This window comes from Notechis scutatus, chromosome 1 (genome assembly GCF_049901735.1).
Source record: "Notechis scutatus isolate UNSWTSFEM ecotype Mainland chromosome 1, rNotScu1.2, whole genome shotgun sequence".
NCBI lineage: Eukaryota > Metazoa > Chordata > Lepidosauria > Squamata > Elapidae > Notechis > Notechis scutatus.
This window is the reverse complement of record NC_142009.1, coordinates 202,176,249-202,201,209: the sequence shown is the minus strand read 5'-3', so window position 1 is coordinate 202,201,209 and position 24,961 is coordinate 202,176,249. Positions and strand designations below refer to the sequence as shown.

Genomic DNA, 24,961 nt, shown 5'->3' with positions numbered 1-24,961 from the left:
ACCTTTCAAAGCAAAGGGAAGACGGTGGCAGCAAGGGAGAAGGGAAAGCAACGGTGGAAGGTCTCCCGATATGAAGTGCCCCACCAACGCAGGCAGCACCATATCTGGGCATGCAACAAAAGTACTTCCTAAGAGGCCGGCCTCCGCTCGCACCGCCTCCAAGTGGGGGGGTCGTCTTATACGGCAAGTATATAACAAACTCTATATTTTGAGTGGAAATGTTGGGGGGTCGTCTTATACGCCCAGTCGTCTTATACGCCGGCAAATACGGTAAATTTACCAGGTTAATGTAGCAATGGTGATTAATGCCCAGAACATTGTTTGCGGGTATTGGGGTGTGTGTGTGTGTGTGTGGTGGTGGTGAGGAGAGGTTGTCCTTTGAATGCGGAAAAGTAGGTGTGACCTTGTGTAGGAAAATAAAGAGATCCTTTTTAGCGTGTTTGGCTTCTTTGCCTCCCCTCGTTCGTTTTGACGTGGAGATAATGGCCTTCGGGCGGGAGGGGAAGAAAACGGTAGCTGGATCATTTCAAATTTCACTTACTCTCCTGCCTCACTTCAATATGTCTGAGCGACTCCAGATACTGGAAGACTTTTTGAATGAAAGTGTTACCTCCATTTTTTTTTTTTAAAGAGGGCCACTTGGGGAAAAAAAAAGATTCTAAGGAATTCCTTGTTTCTTGATTAAAGAGAAGGCATTGAATATACTGTTCCTTGGCAGCCTTTTCAGTGTCCGGGTTTTTGGTGTGTGTGTGTGTGTGAGAGAGAGAGAGAGAGAGATCAGCTGTATTGAGAAGAGAACGTTTCCTGTGTTCTCATTTTATTTACAACATATTTTACGCTTAATGGTAAGCAATGAAAAATATTTTTAAAACTCATTTCTAAACTCCATAGCTATTTGCATATTCTTGGTTCAAAATTGGATTAGCTCATTTCAAAATTGTCCAAAGCAGAAAAGTGCGTCAAAAAAAAAAAAAAAGTGCAAAAGTGGAAGGTGTGTGGAAAAGGGGGTAGTCTTATACGGCGAGTATATAACAAACTCTATATTTTGAGTGGAAATGTTGGGGGGTCATCTTATACGCCCAGTCGTCTTATATGCCGGCAAATACGGTAAATTTATGGGTTGGGAAATATTCGTTCCTACTGCATTGTTTTAACTGCTTTGTCTATTTTTTTTTCTACTTTGTATGAATCTGATCTTAAATGTTCTTAGATGTTCATTCTTAGTTGACATTTAAGCTGGAGCAAATAAAACTAACATGAAATAAACTGAAACCAAGAGGGAGGTGTATTTGTGGTTTACCATGTTATTGAATCCTGGATCTATAGTGTGTGTGTGTGCACAACAGGCCAAGATACCTTGCTGTTGCCTCTGCTAGTTTTGGACAATAGAAACCCAAGTCTATTCGAAACACATGAGAAAAGCATTAGGTTGCTTACTTCCCTTTTGTTTTACAACTTTCATCTGCAATATATCAAAATAATAGGATTGCTATAAAAACCATTTTAAAACATGCAATAAAATGCTTTAAAAAGAAGAGGGGGGGGGAGTGCTGGTTAAAAACATCAGCATATGGTATAATCAGAATTTTAAAATTTACAAAATGGTGATTTTGAAGTAGCAGTGAAAAAAACCATGCACAATTCTATATAAAATGGGTTCTTATTTTTCTTTTCTTTTTCCTACCTAGTTTCTCAATATGTGATCAGATTTTTTTTTAAAAAATAATACTGATCAGAATGCATATCCATCCATCCAAACCCATCATATTATTCCCTTTCAGGGTAAGCAATGTTGTGCAGAGCACAGATAAGAAAAAAGTCAGCCATAGAAATTAAAGGAATAAGATAAGAAAAAGAAAAGGAAATTTAGCTAAATGGAATATTGTTCCATGCAGAGGTCGTGAAAGGGTTGGCTCATAATGGTTTTGGAGAGCAGTTAGGTAGGCTATGAAATGTTACTAGATCCATTCCAGTGGTGAGATTCAATTTTTTTTGCTACCGGTTCTGTGGGCATGGCTTGGTGGGCGTGGCTTGGTGAACATGGCAGGGAAAGGATACTATAACGTCTCCATTCCCCCCCAACTCCAGGGGAAGGATACTGTAAAATCTCTATTCCCTCCCCACCCTACTAACCTGCTTTCCAGCTCCATTCTCCTGTGCAGGGCAACAAAGGAAGACCCAGCCAATCAGCTGGGACTCGGGAGGCAGAGAATAGATGGTCAGGGGTGGTATTTGCTGGTTCTCCGAACTACTCAAAATTTCCACTACCGGTTCTCCAGAACTGGTCAGAACCTGCTGAATCCCACCTCTGATCCACCGCCCCCCCTCTTTTTCTTGTACTTGATATTGTGAATAGATTTCTGAACTCTAGGACAGGTTCTTTACAATGGTGATACATCAACTGTATTTCCAATGGGATAAAACAGAGTTGACATGAGGAGGGTCCTTGGTGCTCTCTGAGCTTGCTTGTTTTCTTGCAGACATTTCATTACCCAAACTAGGTAATCTTCATCAGTGCTAGTCAGCAGACAGGGTTGTTTGCTAGCCCATTCAATCAGAGGCGGTATTCAGCAGGTTCTGACCAGTTCTGGAGAACCGGTAGCAGAAATTTTAAGTAGTTTGGAGAACCGGCAAATCCCACCTCTGACTGAAGAGTTTACAGTGTCCTTCCACTACCACGCCCACTAAGCCACACCCACAGAACCGGTAGTAAAAAAAAAAATTGAATCCCACCACTGCATTCAATCTGTTTTTCACTTGCACATTGTCATATGCTGTCAAGGGTCTGGAGAAGGGAGTGAACATCAGGTATCAATTGGATGGCTCCCTCTTTGACCTTTGCTGGTTGAACGCACAGATGAAGTACCTCCTTACAGTCATTCAAGAAGCCCTATCGTTGCTGATGACCGGGAACTCCTGGTGCACAAGAACAGTGATCTACAACTGATGAAGACATTCTTAGATGCCGCTAAGCTTTTTAAAGTAAGTAATTTACTAGTCTTTGCCAAATACCAAGTCTGTAAACCTGAAAATAAGCATTGATGACACCCACCTGGCAAATGTGAACAGCTTCAAAGGCTTGGGAAGCATGATCTTGAGTAATGGGATCTTTGGACAAAGAAATGTACACCAGGATCAGCAAGGTCAGCCAGGCAACTGTGTATACTTGTTCTGAGCCAACCGGGTCCCCAAAGAGCAAATACAGACAAAGGCAACAGCCCCCACCTTCTAAGGTTTAATAATGAATTCTGTTCTGAAGGCTGCTTTCTACTAGTTAGCTCCGACAAGAAAGAGCCTTGCCAAGTTGTTTATCAAGGCTGCCCAAAACCCAGAGATAAGAACTAATTTACAAGATTCTCCAAACATGAACTTAGATGTCCACCAGTTGAGCTTTAGAGCTTCTTTGCTGTCTGAAAAGAATGCTTTTCCAAACCTGGCTTTTATGCTCTTGAGGGAGGGGCCATTACTTTGCAGCCTTACTCCCGAGTTTCCTGTGCTGCTGTAACTGCTCTCTGCTACGATCAATCCTGCACGCATGTGCACTTGGCACAGGCTCCTTGGGAACCTCCTCATCACTGCTGCCAGCCCCCACAATCTCTGAAGGCAGCAGTCCACTCCCTGATGGTCCTGGCCCCTCATCAGAGTCCTCGCTCTCCTCAGCAATCTGCACCTGCTGCCGGCTAACCACAACAATACTACTCTCCTCAATGCAATATCCGTATCTTCACAAAGTAGAAAGGCTACAGAACTCTGATTATTCCTTCCCTCCTAAATGAATGTGAGTCCTGGACTCTGTACCAAAGGTACATCAAGCAACTGGAGAAGTTTCACATGCATACTTTCTGCTTCATCTTTGTCATTCATTGTGACAAGACCACGTCTCTCCAACCTGGAGGGCTTGGTTCATGGGGAGTCCACCAGCACCAAGTCTCTGATTCTTCAGAGCTCAGATGAGATGCATGGGACATGTCATCAGATAGGATGACTGCTGTATGCCTCTCCGGTTGCTCTATAGTGTACTGGAGTCTGGAAAGGGACCTTGAGGTCAACTATGCAAATGCCACAAAGACACTGTGAAGAAAACTTCATGCCATTTTGACACCCAGCCAAGGGAACTAGGAGCTGTGGCTGCAGACAGAACCCACTGGTGAGCCCTGTGCTATTAAGTCTCCACTGGTTTTGAAGGGTGGACTTGACTCCAAAGCCACCTCCCCCAACAACCACTTCCCTTCTTAGAATTTGAAGGATATCTCCCTCCCTCCCTTCCTCCCTCCCTCTCTCTCTCTCTCTCTTACACACACACACATCTATCTATCTATCTATCTATCTATCTATCTATCTATCTATCTATCTATCTATCTATCTATCATCTATCTATCTATCATCTATCTATCTATCTAGTCAAGGCTCCAACAAACTGCCCCATTCAAATCATAAGTGTCTAGCCGCATCTCTCAGAGTAACAAAAATTGATTTATTAGGAGTGACCATGTTGGTGTTACCTGAGTGCAGCCGACTCTAAGACACATCATTCATTCACCCTTGACCCTGGTCTTCCCCCCACCCCCTGGATGTATATTCTCCAATGGGACACATCCATAGCCAAGAGTCATCCATCATGCTCTCCAGTAATAGTCTTGCACGCCAACAGCTTTGGCTGCCTAGCAATTATCTGAAAAACTTAAGGAATGCACTACTTTCCCCACTCCCTTTCTCCTGGCAACTAAAAAGGCCAATGAAGTATTTTTTTAGTTGACATATCTATCATCTACAAGTTCTGGAAAAATACCTGCCTAGCGTATTCTCAAGACTGATTCAATAGATCCGAATTAACTGATTCATTGTGTAAATAACCAATAAATCATTTGAATTCAAATGTTGGTTTTTTTTAGGGCTATTAAGCACGATTAATCCTTAGAAATATGTTTCTATCCTACGTAAATATGGGAATAATTGCATTGATTGTGTAAGCATTTTTATTAAGTTATAAAGTATTATAAAATACAAAATACAAAAGTAAATAGAAAAGAAGTGGGAAGGGGGAGGGGAAAGGGGGAAGAGAAGTGAGGAAAGATAGGGAAAAAAGAAAAAGAAGCATTGACTTCCGAATCTCTCTGTTACAGTAAAATAAGGCATTAACATCAAATCACAACTTTTTGCTTTTCTATAGTGGTGTAAATAGGCCATTTCTATAAAAACCTATCTGTCTGATCTGTAAAACCCAAAGTCAGACTTTCATTCTTTTCCACATCGAGCCCAAAGTTCAGAAGCGGTCTCCATGTGGAAACAAAAATAGTTATGTTCTTTTCTTTAATCAAAGTAGTCAGTATTGCCATTTCAGCCAACTCCACCAATTTCTGCAACCATTCTTCCATTATAGGGATCAAAGTGTCCTTCCATTTTTGTGTGTACTTGCTGCTGTCTTGCTGCTGTCAACATATGTAATAACAAATTTCCAATTTTTTCTCCAGTTCTTGCCTAGAGGATTCTCAAGACTAATTCAATAGAGCCAAATTAACTGATTTGTTGTGTAAAATAATCAATAAACATTTGAATCCAAATTTGGATTTTTTGAGAGCTATTAAGCACAGTTAATATTCTTAGAAATATGTTTCTATCCTATGTAAACATGAGAATAATTGTGTTAATTGAATCCTTTCACTTTCATTTGCTGTTTGCAAGAATTTCTCTCAAAGAATTCTACATTCTAATGCAGGAATACAGAATGCAATTGTAACTTGATTGCAGTTAGATAATCAAACTGGTGGCTTAATTGAGAAGCAATGCCATGCCCTTTTATCTGAAACTTTATAGCTGATAGCAAAAAAAAAAAAAAGTTTGTAGAATTCTGACTGTTAAATGTTCAGCACTAGCGGAAGGCTTTTTGCAGTTGAGGCTAGGTGGTGAATTAATTTACTCATTCAAAGTCATGGAGTATAGCCATTTGAAAAACTGTTCCTTTACTCTAATACTACAGTAAATATTACAGATTTGGCTGGGCAGACATAAAGGCTTGATGTATCACTTTTCCAGGAGAATTTTTAGTGAGGCATTTTGGCTCAAAGCCTGACATTCTTCTAAACATAATGAAGTTCCTAATTCCTCAAAGTTTATTTTTCCATCATATTATAATCATTTCTATAGTCATTAAATATTTCCATATCCACTCTTCAAACATACGTCAGTTCTGAAGAAATAGAATCGTTGAGTGAAATAGTTTTTTTTTTTTTAAAGTGAAATAGTTTTTCACTTATGACCTAAACTGTATGTATTAATGCTTCATGTTTTTTCAGATGTCTGCTTGGAGCATGCTCATTTACAGAGTGCTCCCATGAGGGAAAGTGGGATTTTGGCAGGGCCTAAAGCATTCTGTGCACCACACTGAAATCTGCTCCAGAACCCAGGGGTGCACAGTGGTGAGATAGTTAGAAAGACAAAACAGGCAGACAACATATATTGCCCCTTTGAATCAGCATTGATTCCTGGCAACTGCTTGGACTACTCCCTGCAGTTTTCTTGGCAAGATTTCAGAAGTGGGTTGCCATGGCCTGTTTCCTAGGGCTGAGAGAGAGAATGACTGGCCCAAGATCATCCAGTTGGCTTTGTGTCTAAAGTAGGACATGAATCTTCTAGATGAGCCTGGGTCTCCAAAGAGACCACCTGTGCTTCCAGATACAGGGATACACGTTATTCAAATCATGCAATCTTCTCAGATGTTTTAAAAATCAGGTGTTAATGAGAGGAAAGGAGAAAGAGACTGATTTTCAATCCAAGGGAGTCTTTACTCTTGGCAAGTTTATGACTTGTGGACTTCAACTCCCAGAATTCCTGAGCTAACATGACTGGAGGAGGAATTCTGGGAGTCGGAAGTCCACGAGTCTTAAAGCTGTCAAGTTTGAAGACTCCTGCTTTACTCCATTCTTCCTGCTATTGTCTCTTTTTTTCCCCAGAGCGTCTTCTCTAATGAAAATACCTACAGATTCAAAACTTTAGCAAAACTTCTCATGACCAGAGTTAATTTAAGAAGGTATTCACTAAGATGGATTATGTAATTGGTTCAAGTATATCAAGAATATCTTCTCCTGTACTGAACACATTGTAAAACATCTGCTAAAGCAAGAAGGCATCTTCCCCTAGTTATTAACGACTAGCTTAAAGGGGAGGACAGTCCATGCATTACAGATGCTTTTGTTTATATATCACCCTATTCCTTCCCAAGCTGATTTTAGATAAAGGGTCTTTTCTCATGGATCACCTAAAGCTCTGTCAATCAATCCTTGTGTTGGCCCAAAATACTGATGGGATAACATACATGGTTTCTGCTGCAAAGCTCTTATCTTGCTTCTACGCCTCTATTCTGCATCTCTGCTGAATGGGATTGTCCTGATAGGCAGAAGATTGGTTTTGCTCCTGACTTTCCTGCCTGCTCCTTCCACTAAGGCAGGGAAGAAAACATCCATCAACAAGGTGCTACAGTAGGAATAAGGAAAGTCTGACCAGAACTTTGCCCATATTCTCTAGTTTGATTTCTATACACCATTCGTCATGGTTCCGAGTAAAGCTCCTAATCAATTCAAGACTCTGAGGCCTTGGCTTCCTCAAAAATCCTGTTTATTGGGTACATCATATCGGCATGGTCAAATGTGAAACCAACACTGAATAATTCCTGCATTTTTGGTATAATTAAAGAATGAGATACTGGCCAACTGTCTTGTGTCACAGGTCACGTTAGACAACCAAGTTGGTGATGAATTTCTCAGCAGTCTGTCCTGCCGTTGCTCGGGCACGTTGATCTGGCCTTGGTTCTCAGGAGCCTTATCATTGTTATGTCTGGCACATTGGAAGAAAACATCCTACATTCCATAAGTCCCCCTCCCCCCACATAACTAAGAGATGAAACAAGAAAAATATGGCTTCAGCTAGAGTTGTTTCAAGAGTTGACACCATTTAGATATGCCCAAGTCTACAATTTTGTGAAATAGTGAAATGTAGGGGAAGACATCAAGTCAGAAAATGGCAGGTAGACTATCTTAAGCTTCAGCAACCATCTGTCTCCTTTAGAGGGAGAGAACAGAAATAGACTAGCTACAGGGCAAATGGATTAGTTGAGGGAAGGGAAGCGGGGAGGCATTGAAACTGATAAACACAGGGAAGTGGCAAATGGGTACAAATCAGAGGTGGTATTCAGTCGGTTCTGACCAGTTCTGGAGAACCGGTAGTGGAAATTTTGAGTAGTTCATAGAACCAGCTTTTACCATCTCTGACTGGAGATTTTACAGTATCCTTCCCCTGGCACGCCCACCAAGCCACGGCCACAGAACCGGTAGTAAAAAAAATTGAATCCTACTGAAACAGTGAAGGACTGTTCTTCTCTCCTCTTGGAAAGAAATTAGTTTCAAAAGTGGAAGAGAAGGAGAGGACATGTGTCAAAAGAATTCAAGAAACAAAGTGCTAACGAGAAAAGCAAAGGCTGAAAGGGAAAGGGCTGTTATGGATATTGAATGTGACTAGAAGGGAGGAAGCATGTCCACACATTATGACATTCCCTAAACATAACTTTGATCCCACCAAATCAGCTCATCTGCCCTCACTTTCCAGATCATAAGCAATTAGGCATTACAGATTTTACAAACCACAGAACTTTCTTTGGGTGGTGTTGGCACATGATGGAAATATCACATTTATATTGGATAACTTAAGTCTTTTTCACTCTAGGGCTGGAGATGAAATAAGGACAAGCGGGAATATTGACATTACCAAAGAATGATTGTGCTGTTGAGTGTTTATTATTGTTGACTATACCACATCAGAGACAAAATGAGGACCCATCTCTTCCTAATTAGCCCACATGATTTATGCAATAAAACATATACCACAGAACAGTTGAAAGCAACGCAGTTGAGAATCCTTCATGACAGCAGAATTCTCTACATTTACCATTTAAACATTGTGAACCCAGAGGTGGTACTCAGCAGGTTCTGACCAGTTCTGGAGAACCAGTAGCAGAAATTTTGAGGAGTTCGGAGAACCGGAAAATACCACCTCTGACTGGCCTCGCTCCCATCTATTCTCTGCCTCCTGAGTCCCAGCTGATCGGCTGGGTCTTCTTTTGTTGCCCTGCACAGGAGAACGGAGCTAGAAAGCAGGTTAGTAGGGTGTGGAGAGAATGGGGATTTTGCAGTAACCTTCCCCTTTTTGCACTATCCTTCCCCTGCCATGCCCACCAAGCCACACCAACCACAGAACCAGTAGTAAAAATTTTTTGAATCCCACCACTGTGTTGATCCCTTAATGTGTTCAAGAACTGGATAGTTTATTCAAGGCTAAGTATGCCATGCTAGTCTTTTCTGCTGCTCCTGCTAAACAAATAGCTTAAAATTGGTACTATGTTTTCCGTCTGTTTGGAGGTAGGAAGCCTTCAAAAATTCTTGTGAAAGAAAAGTATGCCAGCTATAAAAAAGATACATTAGCTATAAATAGAACCGGACTTTAAGAGTTAAACCAACAAATACTTTTTTTTCACTGATTCTGGCATCTATTAATGTGGCAATTAAGAACAAGAGAAAATGTAACTTTAATCTGTAAACAGATTAAAATGTTCATACAACTATTTTAAGTCAGGATCTTAGAAGGGCATACCCAAGAAATGCATACTGTTAAATAATGACCCAACATCTCCATCTAAATTAGAAACACTTTCGTCTTAATATTTTCCCATAAGATCTATATGTTTCATAATAAAAAGTCTTTCCAGGGAATGTCCATGTTAGTTTATTGTAGCAAAAGCAAAAGTTATGAAGCAAATTTAATACTAATGAAACCAGATATTGCTGGTTTAAGGTGAATGTTTATACATTCAACTACTAACAGAATTCCAGTGGGGGATACACACTGTGTGTGTGTGTGTGTGTGTGTTTGTGTGTGAACTGTAATGAGGAATGTCCTATTTCTCGAAGTATTTTTTTAAAAATAAATTTTTGGAGCTACTTTCTAATTTTCATGTATTTTCCTGCCAAATGTACAGGAAACTGTGGGGCTACTGCCAGTTGTTGGGCATCATAGCTGATTGGGATGATGGAACCCTCAAAAATTTGGGAGGGAAACTAATTTGCAACTGTTGGTCTCTAAGAAATCATAAACATTTATAAACATAATAAGAAAAGGCTAAGGTATGAAATTTCATCATCAGCTTTGAGTGATGCAAAGCATTGTGCAAGATGAAGGTCTGGTTAGGAAATTCTGGGAATTGAAGTCTACACATCTTAAAATTGCCACGGTTAAGAGACACTGGTCTAGATGATCTGATGCCTTTCTATTGGTTAATTTCTGAATCTCCATGGAAACAGTCACCAAGCTCAATTGGTTCTTTCTTTCCACCTTTCTAAACCAGCTAATTGATGGACAAGCAATAATGATTGAAAACATTGATTACTAAACTGTATAAGCTCAGGCCCACTGAAAACACTCCAGCAAAATTCGTTTTTGCTAAATCTCTATCTGATTCTTTGGATTCTCCTACTAATTCTACTTCTTCTAAAGTAAGAAAAGAGGTCAGCATATGTAAAAAGTGGATTATGCTTTTCTTGATTTAAATCAGAAAAGTAATAGTTTGATATTTGAGATCAAGAGGGGTTTTATTTGATTCATGCCCATATCGATTGATCAAAATTATTATTAATTAAATAATAAATTAAATATTTATTAGATTAGATATTGTTAAATATCTGAGGGGTAATTACGTCTGAAGAATCTTTTTGATATTCTTTTATAACGTGTGTGGTTTCTTCTTTTTCTGCAGCACAAAAACCCTTAATAAAAACTGTGTCATGAAACATGCACTTTTTATTTAAAGTGTCACATTTATCATTTTAGGGTTGCTAAGGATTTTTGTTTACTGTTCCTCTTCCCATTAAATTAGAGACAGGTTCCAATTTACAACCAGGGAACTGATTTGGCTAGGACCCCCCCCTTTTCCCCCCTTTTCCTTTTGGTATGACTGCAGTGATATTTGGAGTCAGTATTGAATTTTGATGCAAGCGTTTGTAAAAAAGAAATATTCTGGAAGAGGTTTCTTGACTATCCTGGGAAAGGCGGTATAGGGTTGCAGTTAAGGCATTTGATTGAATTGTGGGAGTCCCATATCAAGTCCACCTTCAGATGCAGAAGACTCCTGGATAACCCAAGAGTTTGTGCTCTTAGCTGCACCTACTGCATGAAGTTGTGACTGTGGGAAAAATGTAAGGAGGTGTTGGAAGAAATGTCCATCTGGGTTCAGTTCAGTGGTGGGATTCAATTTTTTTTTACTACCAGTTCTGTGGGCATGGCTTGGTGGGCATGGCAGGGGAAGGATACTGTAAAATCCCCATCCCTCCCCATTCTTGGGGGAAAGTTACTACCGGTTCTCCGAACTACTCAAAATTTCTGCGACCGGTTCTCCAGAACCGGTCAGAACCTGCTGAATACCACCTCTGGTTCAGTTCCAAGTGGGGAGAAAGTCACTGGAAGCATGGAGTCTGTTTGGAAAGATGGTTTAATGGAGGACAGGATCACATGCCTTGGAGCTCTTGGACGAACAAAAAGGGAGGAGATGCTGAGAGTGCCTGGGTTTTATGCCCTCTCTGGGCTTTGAACTTCCTGGGGCACAGGAAGAGTATTCTGATTGGTTGCTGTCAGAGATCATAGCTTGCTTTGTAGGTTGTCTGTGTGCTAAGTTTGGTTGAAATTTGGTGGGTGGTGCAATGAAGGGCAATTGAATGGCTCTGCCTGAAGGAGGTAGATCTTTGTTATGTAGAATAGACTGGCCCAGGCCTTAATGGCCCATGAACAAAGGTGTGTGTGTGTGGGGGGGGGGTGAGTTTCTGCCTCTCTGAGTTTCTACTTCTCTTTTAGGGGAAATATTCTGCCTTTTTAATATATCCTAAAATATTTCATTTTCCTAGGAGAGGGGTGGGTTTTAACTTCCAACAGAGGGTATGCTGCATATACCACCTTGAGTTCCAGGAGAAAAGGTGGGATTATCAATCAATCCAATAATTACTCAATCTCCTGGATAAAATCCAGAAGAAAGGAAGAAATATGTCAGTGTTGGAGATGATTTTACCGTCTGTGGAACTTCCTGTCCCCAATGTTAGAATTGTTCTCTTAATATAATCATTCATTGCATTAAAAAAATACTAGAGATAGTCCTCATTTTGTAACCGTTCATTTGACTGCTCAAAGTTACAACGGCACTGAAAAAAGTAACCTATGAAAAAAAGTTTTTCACGTTTACAAATGTTGCAGCATCCCATAGTCATAGGATCAAAATACAGATGCTTACCAACTGGCATGTACTTATGACAGCTGCAGTGCCCCAGGGTCACGTGATCTCCTTTGTGACCTTCTGAGAAGCAAAGTCAATAGGGGAGTCAGATTCACTTAACAACTGCAATGATTCACTTAACAACCACGGGCAAGAAAGTTCATCAAAAGGAGGCAAAACCAGAGGTGGTATTCTGCAAGTTCTGACCAGTTCTGGAGAACCGGTAGCGGAAATTTTGAGTAGTTTGGAGAACTGGCAAATACCACCTCTGATTGGCCCCACTCCCATGTATTCTCTGCCTCCCAGCTGATTGGCTGGGTCTTCTTTTGTTGCCCTGCACAGGAGAACAGAGCTGGAAAGCAGGTTAGTGGGGTGGGGAGGGAATGGGGATTTTGCAGTATTCTTCCCCTGCCACGCCCACCAAGCAATGACACGCCCACCAAGCCAGGCCCATTTTTTTTTGAAAATTGTCTGAATCCCACCAGTGAGCAAAACCCACTGTCTCAGTTAGCAATAGAAATTTAATGCTCAATTGAGGTCACAAGTCAAGGACTACCTGTATTGTTTCAGAGCAGTAAGTTAATTCATTTGTTTCTATAATTAGCACAAGTCTCAAACTAGTTAATGGTTAGGCTTTCTTTTCTTCTTACTGTTTCAAGGAAGTAAATGCTTTAAAACCAATGTTTGACCTGCCAGTTAACAAAATTAACTGCCCAATTCTGTTAATTGCTTAATTTCTCCTGTTACTACTTTCTAACAGGATAAGAACCAATAATAATTATAACCCAAGGAAATGGAATGGCTTCCTTTTGCTTCTTATTTCTTGTTATCTTTGCTGGAATTGGATAGGAAATGTAATGCGAATTTTTACGCAGTATTTAGGCAGTAATGAACCTTTGCTTCATTAAATCTGAATGCTAGTATCTCTATAGTATTAGCATCAAAGGACACCTGTTATATATGACAGATGCTGGAAATAAAACCAGTACAAAACAATCATGGGGTCTCTTTCCCCTCACAATGTGCTAAGTCAAAATGCAGCCAATGTGGCTTATTAATCATGGTTTGTAGTTTAGTATGATGTTTGAATGCAATAAATTGTGTTTTTTCCCCCAGCAATTCATGGATAAGCCAAATAGGGCTTAATTCAGGGGTGGGATTCAAATTTTTAACAACCAGTTCTGTGGGCGTGGCTTAGGTGGTGGGTGTGGCTTGGTGGTCATGTGACTGGGCGGACATGGCTTGGTGGTCATGTTATTGGCTGGGTGTGGCCAACTCAATATCACTCACATTTTATTTTATTTTATTTTAATTTATTTATTTATTTATTTTTGTCAATTGCTTACAAGATAATAGGTATAAGTAAAAACATAGTTATGAATACATGGATACATATAAGAAAAATAAAAAATAAAAGAAACAGTAGCACAGGGACAGTAGCTATGTAAGATTAGGTTAACCACTCTTAATGCCTTTTTGGCTATGTAGTTACAGTGGGCTCTAGCACTTAGATCATTAGAGATGAGTACTCCAAGATCCTTGACAGAGTTTGGATCCTCAACAAGGTCTTGACTATTCAAGGTCTAGGTCTTGACTATTTTATTTTCTGATTTTTTTTTTGCCAATATGTAAGACAGAGCATTTATTTGTTGAGATTTGAAGTTGCCATTTGTTTGACCATTCTGATACATAGTCGAGGTCTTTTTGAAGGGTAGCAGTATTGTCTGTGGTGTTGAATAGCTTTACATCATCAGCGAAGAGAACACAGTTGCTCTTAATATGATCACAGAGGTCATTTATGTAGAGTATGAAGAGAGTTGGTCCTAGAACACTGCCTTGGGGGGCACCACTGTTGACAGGTACAGAATTGGATAGGACACTCCCAATTTTGACCATTTGTTGTCTGTTTGACAGGAATGCTTCTATCCAGTTATGCAGGATACCATAAGATTTTAGTTTTAGGAGTAGTTTGTCGTATACCACTGAATCAAAGGCTTTACAGAAGTCTATGTATATTGCGTCTATTGCTTTGCCCTGATCAAGTTGTGTAGTCCATATGTTTTTGCAGTGTAAGAGTTGCAGATTACAGGATAGTTTTTTCCTGAAACCAAATTGTTTATTAGAGAGTAGGTTGTTTGTTTCTAAGTGGAAGATGGTGGATTGGTTAATAATTGATTCCATGACTTTACAGGTGACACAGTATAAAGAGATTGGTCTGTAATTTTCAACTAGGCTGGGGTCTCCCTTTTTGAAGATGGGGATGACCGTGGCTTGTGACCACAGGCAAGGAGCTGGTCCTGAAAGATTTTTCAAAAATTATGCTTAGAGGTTCGGCTATGGCAGTGGATAGCTTTTTTAAGAAGAAGGCATATATTCCATCCAGTCCAATAGATAGAGATGGTTTTAGATTGCGTAGTGCTCTTTCAACATTGTCTTCTGTAAAATCGATATGTATTAGATCATTGTAGTTGTCTGTGGTTCGACTAGGAAATACTGGGCATGATCCGTTGCTATTACCAAATACTGAGCCAAAGAATGTGTTAAAGTGGTTGGTTTTAATAGTGTCGTCATTGCAGTCTTTACCATTAGGTCCTTTCAGGGGTGGGATGGACCTTGAGGCACGCATCTCCTCTCCTGGCCTCTCATGACTGTGGGGATGCTGCAACAGTCATAAGTGTGAAAAATGGACATGTCACTTTTTTCAGTGCCATTGTAAGTTTGAATGGTCACTCCACACAAGCAAAGTACCAGCAAAGGAGGGGGAAAAAACTCCAGATACATTTCTGAGACAGGAAGTCTAGTCCTGCCAAGAATGTAATAAGGGTTAACGGAGAGGCAGTTTCTGTATGCAACACCAGAATGTTTCCTTCCTGCCTTCCTTACAGGATTAGGCCAGTAATTTCTTCTAACAACTGGTTCTCCAAACTGCTTAGAATGTTAACAACCAGTTCTAGTGAATAGGTGCGAACTAGTAGAATCCCACCCCTGGCTTAATTATTGCGTGAACATAGTCATTGTGAAGATCCAACATTATCTGGCTAAACTAACAAAATAGGACCAGCTCCCCCAACCTTTTTGTGTGTGGCTAAAGTACATATACATTAAAAAGGTTTTTTCACCCCCCCCTCCATTTTTTTCTTTTTTCTTGCCAGAAAATGACCAGAGCTAAAATCCTGTTAGTTTTCCAGAGGAAATAGATATGCATCGTTAGAAATATTGTTCTCTGTACTGATGAACTGTGGAATATGTATGTTACCATTATTATCTTGAAATTGATAGGTTTTTGACAGCTATTTTCTTTTCCTTCTTTTCCATTTGACATGTTTAGCATTAAATGAAAAATGACAACAATCTGAGTTTTAAAGTTTTTTTTTTTATCCTAAAAATAAGCTGGCTTGGCATTGGAAACCTAATTACCATTAACAATCCCAACACAATTGATTGTCCAGGAGAAAATCCAATTGCCATGGCAGCAGTATTAACTAAATGGTCCAAAAAGCTTCCAGACTATTTATTAAAGTTCTTTGGAACTTAGGACGATTTCAAGTCACGACAGGATGTGATGATCTGTCACCTTTTTTAAAAACTCCAAAATGGAATGCACTTCCACAAAAACTCCTTTTGATAGTTTTGGAACTGGGTGATAACATGTGCTCCAGTTGATTCTGGGACCTGGGTTTTACTCTTAACTATTTATTTGAAACCAGAGAATAGCTAATGATTTTATTGCAATCTTTGGTTCTATAAAACTTAAATGGGTAACTGTCCCCTTGGTGACATTCAGTTTATGAGCCATGGTGGTTAGAGTGCAGTACTGCAGGCTACTTCTGCTGCCTGCCAGCTGCCTGCAATTTTGCAGTTCAAATCTCACCTGGCTCAAGGTTGACTCAGCCTTTCATACTTCCAAGGTTGGTAAAATGAGGCCCCAGATTATTGGGAGCAATACGCTGACTCTGTAAACTGCTTAGAGAGGGCTGTGAAGTGGTATATAAGTCTATGTGCTATTGCTATTCACCTTCTGATTGCTGAACTCTATTGACCACAAACCCAGGTATACAGAGAAGGAATGGTGGCATTTGGGATGTTTACCAACGCTGTCTTGGTGATTTCTCCTTATAGCAATGTGAAAAGGGGATTTAATTAATTTGATTTACTTTTTTTATTTTTTTTGGAGAGGGAGTGAAATTTTTAAAAATATTCTTGGACTGCTGATTGCTCAGAGGGAGAATATTAACTGAGCAAAATTCTTTGCTCTCTCTTGCAGATCATCTTGAAGGAACGTTGGTTGTGTGGTCTGCTGCTGTGTTCTCAGCATTCTGAGGTTGGTGCAAGTTGAAGATGATGACAGGTAGGGTTGAAATTGGGGGAACCTAGAAGTGGAAATGGTGGTTGGGTGAGAATGCCCAAACTCTATAAACAGAGAATGATATCAAAAGGAATTTAAAAAATGACAAAGTAAAGTTATGATTGGCTGCGGTACAGCTGTTGATGTCTTTCATTCCAGAGTTGGTCAGAAGCATTTAGAGACATAGACTTCTCCATTTCTTTAAAACTTAAAAAAAGTTACTATACATTATTCCCAAAGAATCCAGTTTTCCTCTGGGTTTACCACACCCAACTGATTAATAGTGTATTGAGGTGCCCTAACTGAGTGAGAGGTTAAAAGAGGACTGTTTGTACCAACCAGAAACCAAAATGTAAGTGTTGTAGGCAGAAGTGGTTTTGGGAGCAGGGAGAATAGGAGAAAGCCAAAATAACGATGGCAGTGAAAGGCAGGAAAAGGGAGGGAACGGCAAGGGAGGAATTGAGAAGATTTGGAAAAGAAAGAAGACCCACTTTCGAAGTCTATTTCTTACTGCTGAAACCATTGCATTATGGAGCAGATGCATGGGCCAGTATATCAGCAGGTACACAGAGGAGTAGAAAGAGGGAGTTATATTTGCAAGTGGAGGAAGCCTTAGGAGATTCTAACTCTGCTATGAGAGTATAATCCAAAAGAGTAAAATATTTAGGGATATAAGCAGGGGTGGGATTCAAATTTTTTAACAGCCAGTTCTGTGGGCGTGGCTTAGTTGGTGGTCATGGCTTGGTAGTCATGTTACTGGCTGAGTGTGGCCAACTCAATATCACTCACATCGAGGCACGGATCTCCTCGCCTGGCCTCTCAAGACTGTGGGGATGCTGCAATAGTCATAAATGTGAAAAATGGTTATAAGTCACTTTTTTCAGTGCCACTGTAACTTTGAATGGTCACTCCACACAAGCAAAGTACCAGCAAAGGAGGGAGAAAAAACCAGAGACATTTCTGAGACAGGAAGTCTAGTCCTGCCAAGAATGTAATAAGGGTTAACGGAGAGGCAGTTTCTGTAAGCAACACCAGAATGTTTCCTTCCTGCCTTCCTTACAGGATTAGGCCAGTAATTTCTTCTAACAGCAGGTTCTCCGAACTGCGTAGAATGTTAACAACCGGTTCTAGTGAATAGTTGCAAACTGGTAGAATCCCACCCCTGGATATAAGAATATATACACTATCTATGCAGAATCAACAAACAAGACCCTGAAGCAGAAGACTTCACTGTGTTTCAAAATTATTATGAGTTTAATTAAAACAATTATTTTGAACTATTCTAATTTTGGCAGTTTTCTACTCTGATAAGAATGCAAGCACAGACACCACTCAAAAGAAAACAAAAGATTTTCAGTTAGGATATTTGATAAAACTAATATTCAAAGATAAAACTGTCTTCAGTGGGCCTCTTCCGTCTCTTTGGTAAATTCAGTCCTTGGGCATTTGTAGCCACGCATATGAGTCTGTCCCCTCTTTCCTAGTATATAAAACTGCTTTTTGTGCAACTGATTATCGTAAAATAAGCAACATTATTTCCTTAATTACTATGATATGTGAACAGTCTAAGTGTATTTGTCTTTTGTATCCCCTGAGCAGTGCTTAGGTTACATCAAACTTTGCAGGAACATTTTACTTTTCAAATAAGTTAATATTGGTAGGTAAAACAGAAAGCCGGTTAAGATAACAATCATGCTATGCCATGTTATGTTATATCAGTATCCAGATGATTTCCCTCAAGGCCCTCCAGAAGTCATAAGCCAATCCTGCTTTTAATTGTTAACTCCTGCCGGTAACCCTCACTCCTTTCTTACCTTTCTTATCATTAAATCACATGGCTCTAGCACAGCCAATCAGATACCATGGAGCACATCACATGATGTTTACCCTACCTTGTTATCTCTCTAATCTGAGTTCGGTTCAGGACTGTGCACATTTGCAATGACAATGACTGGAAGGTGCAAGCATTTAAGAATGAAAAGGAATGGAAGGCTATTTTGGTCAAAAGTGAAAAAGAACCTGAACAGGCAGTTTTGTCTAAATTCTTCCTAGCTTAAGGCTATTGAGTTTTAGGACTGTGCTAGCCCAGTTTCTCGCTTTGGAAAGATTGACAAAGTTCAGAATCTATGGGTACCATTAGGGAGAACGAAGCAGCTCATTACAGATGTCTCTGGAGAATAGCAGAAGTGCTTGTCCTTTAAATGACTATTATTGTATTTTTGCTGTCAGTGAAGTAGAGAAATATTCATTGGATTTTCTGCCTCAGGAATCAGAGCAGTTCAACCAGGTTTAGATACTGTGTACTTTGGCTTGCTGGGAGAGGTTGGTTATTTATTTATTTATTTATTTATTTATTTATTTTCCTCAGGTTCAGACAGCAAAATTTCTCAGGCTATTCTTTCCTTCTTCTTTTTCAAAAATTCCTCCTGTGTCAAGAAACAAACACCCCATTTTACAACACCTTAGTTGCTGTAATAGAAGGTGTAAAACACACAATACAATATATTGCATTCTTGTATTCAGGAATACAAGAAGAGAAATGACAGACTAGAGCAGGGGTCGCCAACCTTTTGGACCTCATGGACTACCAAACTCATACTTTTAAATCCCGAGGACCTGTAATATGATTTTTTTTAAAAAAAGATAATATATTTAATATAAAAATTATTTTTTATATTAAATATAAATTTAATATTTAAAAAAAGGGCTGGAGAAGCTGAGAGCTGTGCACGGCTCCAGCTCCGTTTCCTTGCCTGCCTCCAGGTGGGTGCAGAGGGAGAGGAAGGAAAGAGAGAGAAGAGGCAGGAGCAATCCAAAGCTGGAGAATTAATGGGTAGAGCTGACAGCAGGCGCTGGGGGGGAGGGGACTATTGTTGCCGCCACCGCTGTGTGTGGGAGCTAATTGGTCAGGGACTTGACTCCAGGGTCCCTCGAAGAGCAGGGAGGCGCGAGAACTGCACGGCCCAGATTAATTGCTTTCGGGGGCCATTTCTTCTGCGGCCCACCAAAAATTTTCCGTGGCAATCACTGGACTAGAGAGATACAGACATGATCATAAAAAAAATCAAGCTGAGTACTTTTGGAGAAGGAATAGGTAAAATAGGTCTATCTGCTCTGTTTTTAATTCTTGTTCTGTGAGACACTTATATTTCTGTATGTAATATGTATAAAGGAACAAAAATATTTATGTTATTGCTCCATTGAAAACAGCAGTTGTCTTACTATTGATTGCATCAAGACAGGGAACTCCAATTGTAATTGTGGATTTAATTATGACATTCAAGTAATGTTATTTTACTTTAATAGCACATTCACAATGAGAGATTAAGAGCTCCGTTCTTGACTAATTAGCTGATATCTTCAGTGCAATCCTTTCAGAAGTAAACAGCAGTAAACAGATGGTTAGGAAACGACTACTTTTTAATTGTTCATATATTAAGATACAGCTTTGCTCTTTCATTTACATACTTATTTGGAAATTAGTCCTTCCAAATATAATGGGAATTAATCTTACAGATCTGTAGGTTGCACTGTTGAGCAGTTCATTGTTTGATAAAAGAACTCTGAACTTTGATTCAGCATACTTCTTTCCTAAATTACTTCACAGTTATTTAATACAGAATTGATTTATTTTCAGGACAATTTGACATTTTAAATTCATTTGAAAAATAGCAGTCTGCTTCATAAGAAAGAAAAAAACAGCTGATTCAGATATTTTGAGATTCTTCTATAAGAAATGTCTTGAAAGTCTCTGTGTATGTAACTATATAGAAGAAACAATATAAGACCAGATATGTCTCTAGCTAGCCCCAAAATTGATTTCAAGACCTTACATTCCATGGAACCAACAATCAAAGACAGAAAAGTGCATTTCAAGGACAGTATTGTCTTCTTGGCAGCAGTTATTGATAGAGTCTCACCACAAAACCTGAGAAAACGGCATTGGAGAAAAAGCAAAAGGATTATAACTTTAAGATTTAACACCAAGGGCTTAATTTCGATGCTTCAGACATGCTGTCAATAATCAGGAATCTTGCGAAGTCACTGTTCTGACAATGCTTTTACCCGGGGTGGGATTCTACCAGTTCTGTCCAGTTCTATAGAACCCCTTGTTAATTTTCTAAGTAGTTTGAAGAACTAGTAATTAGAAGCAATCTCCTTTTGTTTTTTTCCACATGTATTACATTCTTGGCAGAAAGCCTAGACTTACTGTCTCTGGAGATTATGAAGGTGACTTTCTTAAAGGGGAAGGGTTGTTTTAAGATTTTTACACTGCTGTTGGGAGGAAATACTTTCCTGGACAATCAGCACTTTGAAGAAATAATTGAATAATGAAGCAAAGCTTTTAGTGACAGGGAACCAAGATGAGTGACATTCAGCAAGACTTCTTGGCTAGCTAGAAAGATTGACATTCAAACGTGAGTTTACATATCCTTTCTGAGTTTTGGTCTAAAACTGGTTTTTGGTGAAACTTAATTCTATGTTTGGTGATGTTTAATCCTGTGTTTATTGATGGGATAATTTTTCCTATTCAGCTTCAATAAGCAACAGCTACTGTTGTGATTTAATTATTTGTATTTTGTTTGAATTTTTTCCTGCCCCATGGTTTCTTTTTCTATCTGGGAAGGGGGTCTTCCTTCACTGCTTTAATACTATCTGGCACTGTCCTTTTGGAGTATACTTCCAAGAGGCAGGATGCAAGCTTGGCACTGATTTTTTTTATTGCCTTTCTGGGGGACATGTGACCTTTCCTTAAATCTGGATGATTTCCTTAGGATAATTTGTGAAGTGAGTGAGACCAGCTGGTATCTTTAAGTGGTGCAAATGGATCTAAGGATTGCTTTTCCTGGGTGTGCTTTTTCTGGAGAGCTTAAATGACCTCTCTGCTAAAGGGTTTCACTTTATGAGCAAAAGTTGGCTGCTTGATAGATCACTGCATTTTAACGATTTTCATTCCTCAAGGTGCTCTGGCACCCTGCCTGATTTGTAACTCTGGCTTGCAGATATTTTTAATCTAATGATTGGTATTTAGGGCAGCTTTTTGCAAGCAAAGAAGATTTTTGTATTTTTCTACAGGTAATCCTTGACTTACAGCAGTTCATTTAGTGATCATTCAAAGTTACAATGGCACTGAAAAAAAGTGACATGACCATTTTTCACATTTTTTTCACATTGCAGCATTTTTCACACTTATTACCATTGCACTGTAATGAGAGGCCAGATGAGGAGAAGCACCTCTTAACATGAGTGATGTTGAGCAAGCCATACCCCCCAACTAAGCCACGCCTACAGAATCGGTTGTTAAAAAAACTGAACCCCATCCCTGCTTTTACCACCTTGAAACATTCCTGGTGTTATTGAATTGTGAAATATTGAACTGTAGTCAAATATTGTTATATTCTATAGGTCATCCAGTTGGAAAAATCTCTCAACATTGAAGATGAAATCCATACAACAGGCAATATCAGGTCATTCTGTTGATACTCAATGAAGAGATGGAATGAAGAGATGCACCATGTGGTGCATCATCAATTACAGTATTATCTGACATGGATTATTATATAATTCAAATACGTCACATTGGGTGTTATGACCTGACAGATATTTCATCATCCTTAGAAGCTCCCTACCTAGTAGAAAAGATATACTAGATCCTTAGGTAAACTTGACATGAGCATGAATATGTCTATATAATATAAATATACTGTGCATGAATAAATCTGTATAGTATGAATATATCTGTCTAAGTCAGTGAAATGTAGAAGTTAAAGTACTGGGCTAGGAGTGGGGAAACCCAGGTTCTAGTCCTCCCTTAGGCACAGATGCTGGTTGGGTCACTTCAGACCAGTCTTTCTCTCTCAATGGACCCAGTGAGTCTTTGAATCATGGGAAAGTCAAAAAAACATCTATTTGCTAATATGTTCTGGACCAGCATGTTAGATCATAGTCCATAATCTTCAATGAAGAGGCTTTCATCCTGCAGTTGACTCGGGCTGATAATATTACTACCACCACTATCACCACCACAACCCCCCACATGCACATAAACTGGGGAGTTGTGTTATTGCACGTGATGTTAAATATGTTGCCTAAAGCATTGTATGAGGACTTTAAAAATGCAGGATAAAGGTTTACTCTGTGTTGACACCACAATGTAAGTGGAAGGGAGATTAAGGCCTTGTTTCCTGCTCTATTAAAAAAAAACAAAGGTTTTTCAAAGGTCTATATAGCAATTAGTGATAGGGAGAAAACTTCCATTGGAACCCATGGAAACTGTTATGTTTTTATTTTATTGCAGTGTGAAGGGATCCTTGTCAGAATCATTTCAGCGAAGGAAGAATCATTTCAGCAATGACAGTTAAATCTCCCCTCCTGGCTGTTGTGATCCTTCAAAATAGATCAGTAAACTTAATACTTAAATCTAGTAATTCTCAGTGCAGAAGGTGATGCATTTAAGTGCCCAATATGGAGGCAACAGCAGCTATGAAATCACTCTGTGGAAATAAAAAAAAGACTTGCTCTACAGCAATGAAATCAATGCAAACTGAGCCAGGACCAGTGGTCCAGGAACCTTTCAATTTACAACCATTTAGTGACCATTTGAAGTTACAATGGCACTGAAAAAGTGGCTTTTTTCACTTATGACTTGCAGCATCCCTGAGGTTATGTGATCAAAATTTGAATAGCAACAGCACTTAGACTTATATACCACTTCAAAGTGCTGTACTGCCTTCTCTAAGTGGTTTACAGAGTTAGCATATTGCCCCCAACAATCTGGGTCCTCATTTTACCGATCTGGGAAGGCTGGAAGGCTGAGTCAACCTTGAGCCTGGTGAGATTTGAACTGCAAAATTGCAGTCAGCTGGCAGTCAGCAGAAGTAACCTGCAGTACTGCACTCTAATCAGTGTGTCACCGAATGCTTGACAGCTAGTTCATATTTAAGACGGTTGCAGTGTCTTGAGGTCATGTGATCTCCTTTTGCAAACGTCATGCAAGTAAAGTCAATGGGGAAACCATATTCACTTTACAACTGTGTTACTAACTTAAACAACTGCAGTGATTCATGTAATACATGTGGCAAGAAAAGTCATCAAATGGGGGCAAAACTCACTTAACAACTGTTTGACTTAGAGTGGAGATTTTGGGCTCAATTGTGACCATAAGTTGAGGACTGCCTCTATATATGAATGGAACATCCAAAAGAGGTGTTGCTAATTATTCAACACCCCAAACAGGAACATGCCTGTGTCTGTTATTCCTTCTTGGGATGTTGTTTCAAACTTCAGGGCCATCTTCCTTCTGGGTAAATATAATCTGGATGGGGTTTTGTGTGTATCAGAGCAGCTTTCTCAGTACGATCAATTGAAAGCCATTCCTCAACACAAGCAGGGAACCTGGGGCTAAATCATTTATAGGGGACCTGATTTGGGGTCAGGGTTTTATGAGTACAGACAAGATATAAAATGTTGTCTTTGGCTGTTAACGCAGGTACAAAATATAGCCTCTCACAAACAGCTGGTGTCATACAGTTCTTAGTATAAGTTGGCTCAGGGTCAAATCTTTGCTCATCCAGATAAGCATGTCAGCCTCATCTTACTTGAAAGACGGTTAGGATAAAAAGGAGATGAGCCAGGTTCACTGTGGAGGAAGAGTGAAATAAACATATACAGTGGTGGGTTTCCAATTTTTTTCCTACTGATTCTATGTACTTCTCGCTGTGCCAGTCAGAGGTAGTATTTGCCAGTTCTCCAAACTGGTCAAATTTTCCACTCCTGGTATGCTGGAACCGGTCCGAACCGGCTGAATACCACCTCTGAACAAATACCTAAAAATAATCCTTAATAAAAGAGGTCTTATGATTTAATCATATAGTAAAGGGATATTACTATCTTTCCTATTAACATTAACATTGTTTACAAATGACATTTTCTCCTGAAATTAGAATAGCAGTAACACTCTCTTTTCCTGATGCCCTTTAAATATTTTAAATTATATTAATGTTTCCATCTGATTTAAGTGATTCTTTGTAACTTTTCCATTCAGGATGATTAGGATTCTTCATATGGGTTTTTTTTCTCTCTCCCGGGGCACTAATTTTATTTTGGTTTAGTGATGAAACTCAGTTCCCAGGGTTTAGATTTCAGTAGGGCAAATCAAAATGGGCACTTCTTAAGATGGGGAAGAAAAAGCAAACACCACCCTGTATTTAAAATTCCTGGTTGCTGAATACCTGGGAAACCTTTATTGATTGTGCGAAAAACAAAACCCAATGTGAACACCAATTTCAAAAAGAAAAAGACCATGGGAAAAAAAA

The 24,961-nt window shown here is 39.4% G+C and overlaps 1 long non-coding RNA gene across 1 annotated transcript in view; it reads left to right on the top strand.

Annotated features, from left to right (window-relative positions):
* The window catches only part of LOC148133164 (uncharacterized), a 64,219-nt gene that overhangs the window by 16,753 nt on the left and 22,505 nt on the right, over positions 1–24,961 (top strand). The window contains exon 2 of the long non-coding RNA XR_015746543.1: positions 16,566–16,649. This is a non-coding gene — a long non-coding RNA (uncharacterized LOC148133164). The remainder of the gene's footprint in view (positions 1–16,565; positions 16,650–24,961) is intronic.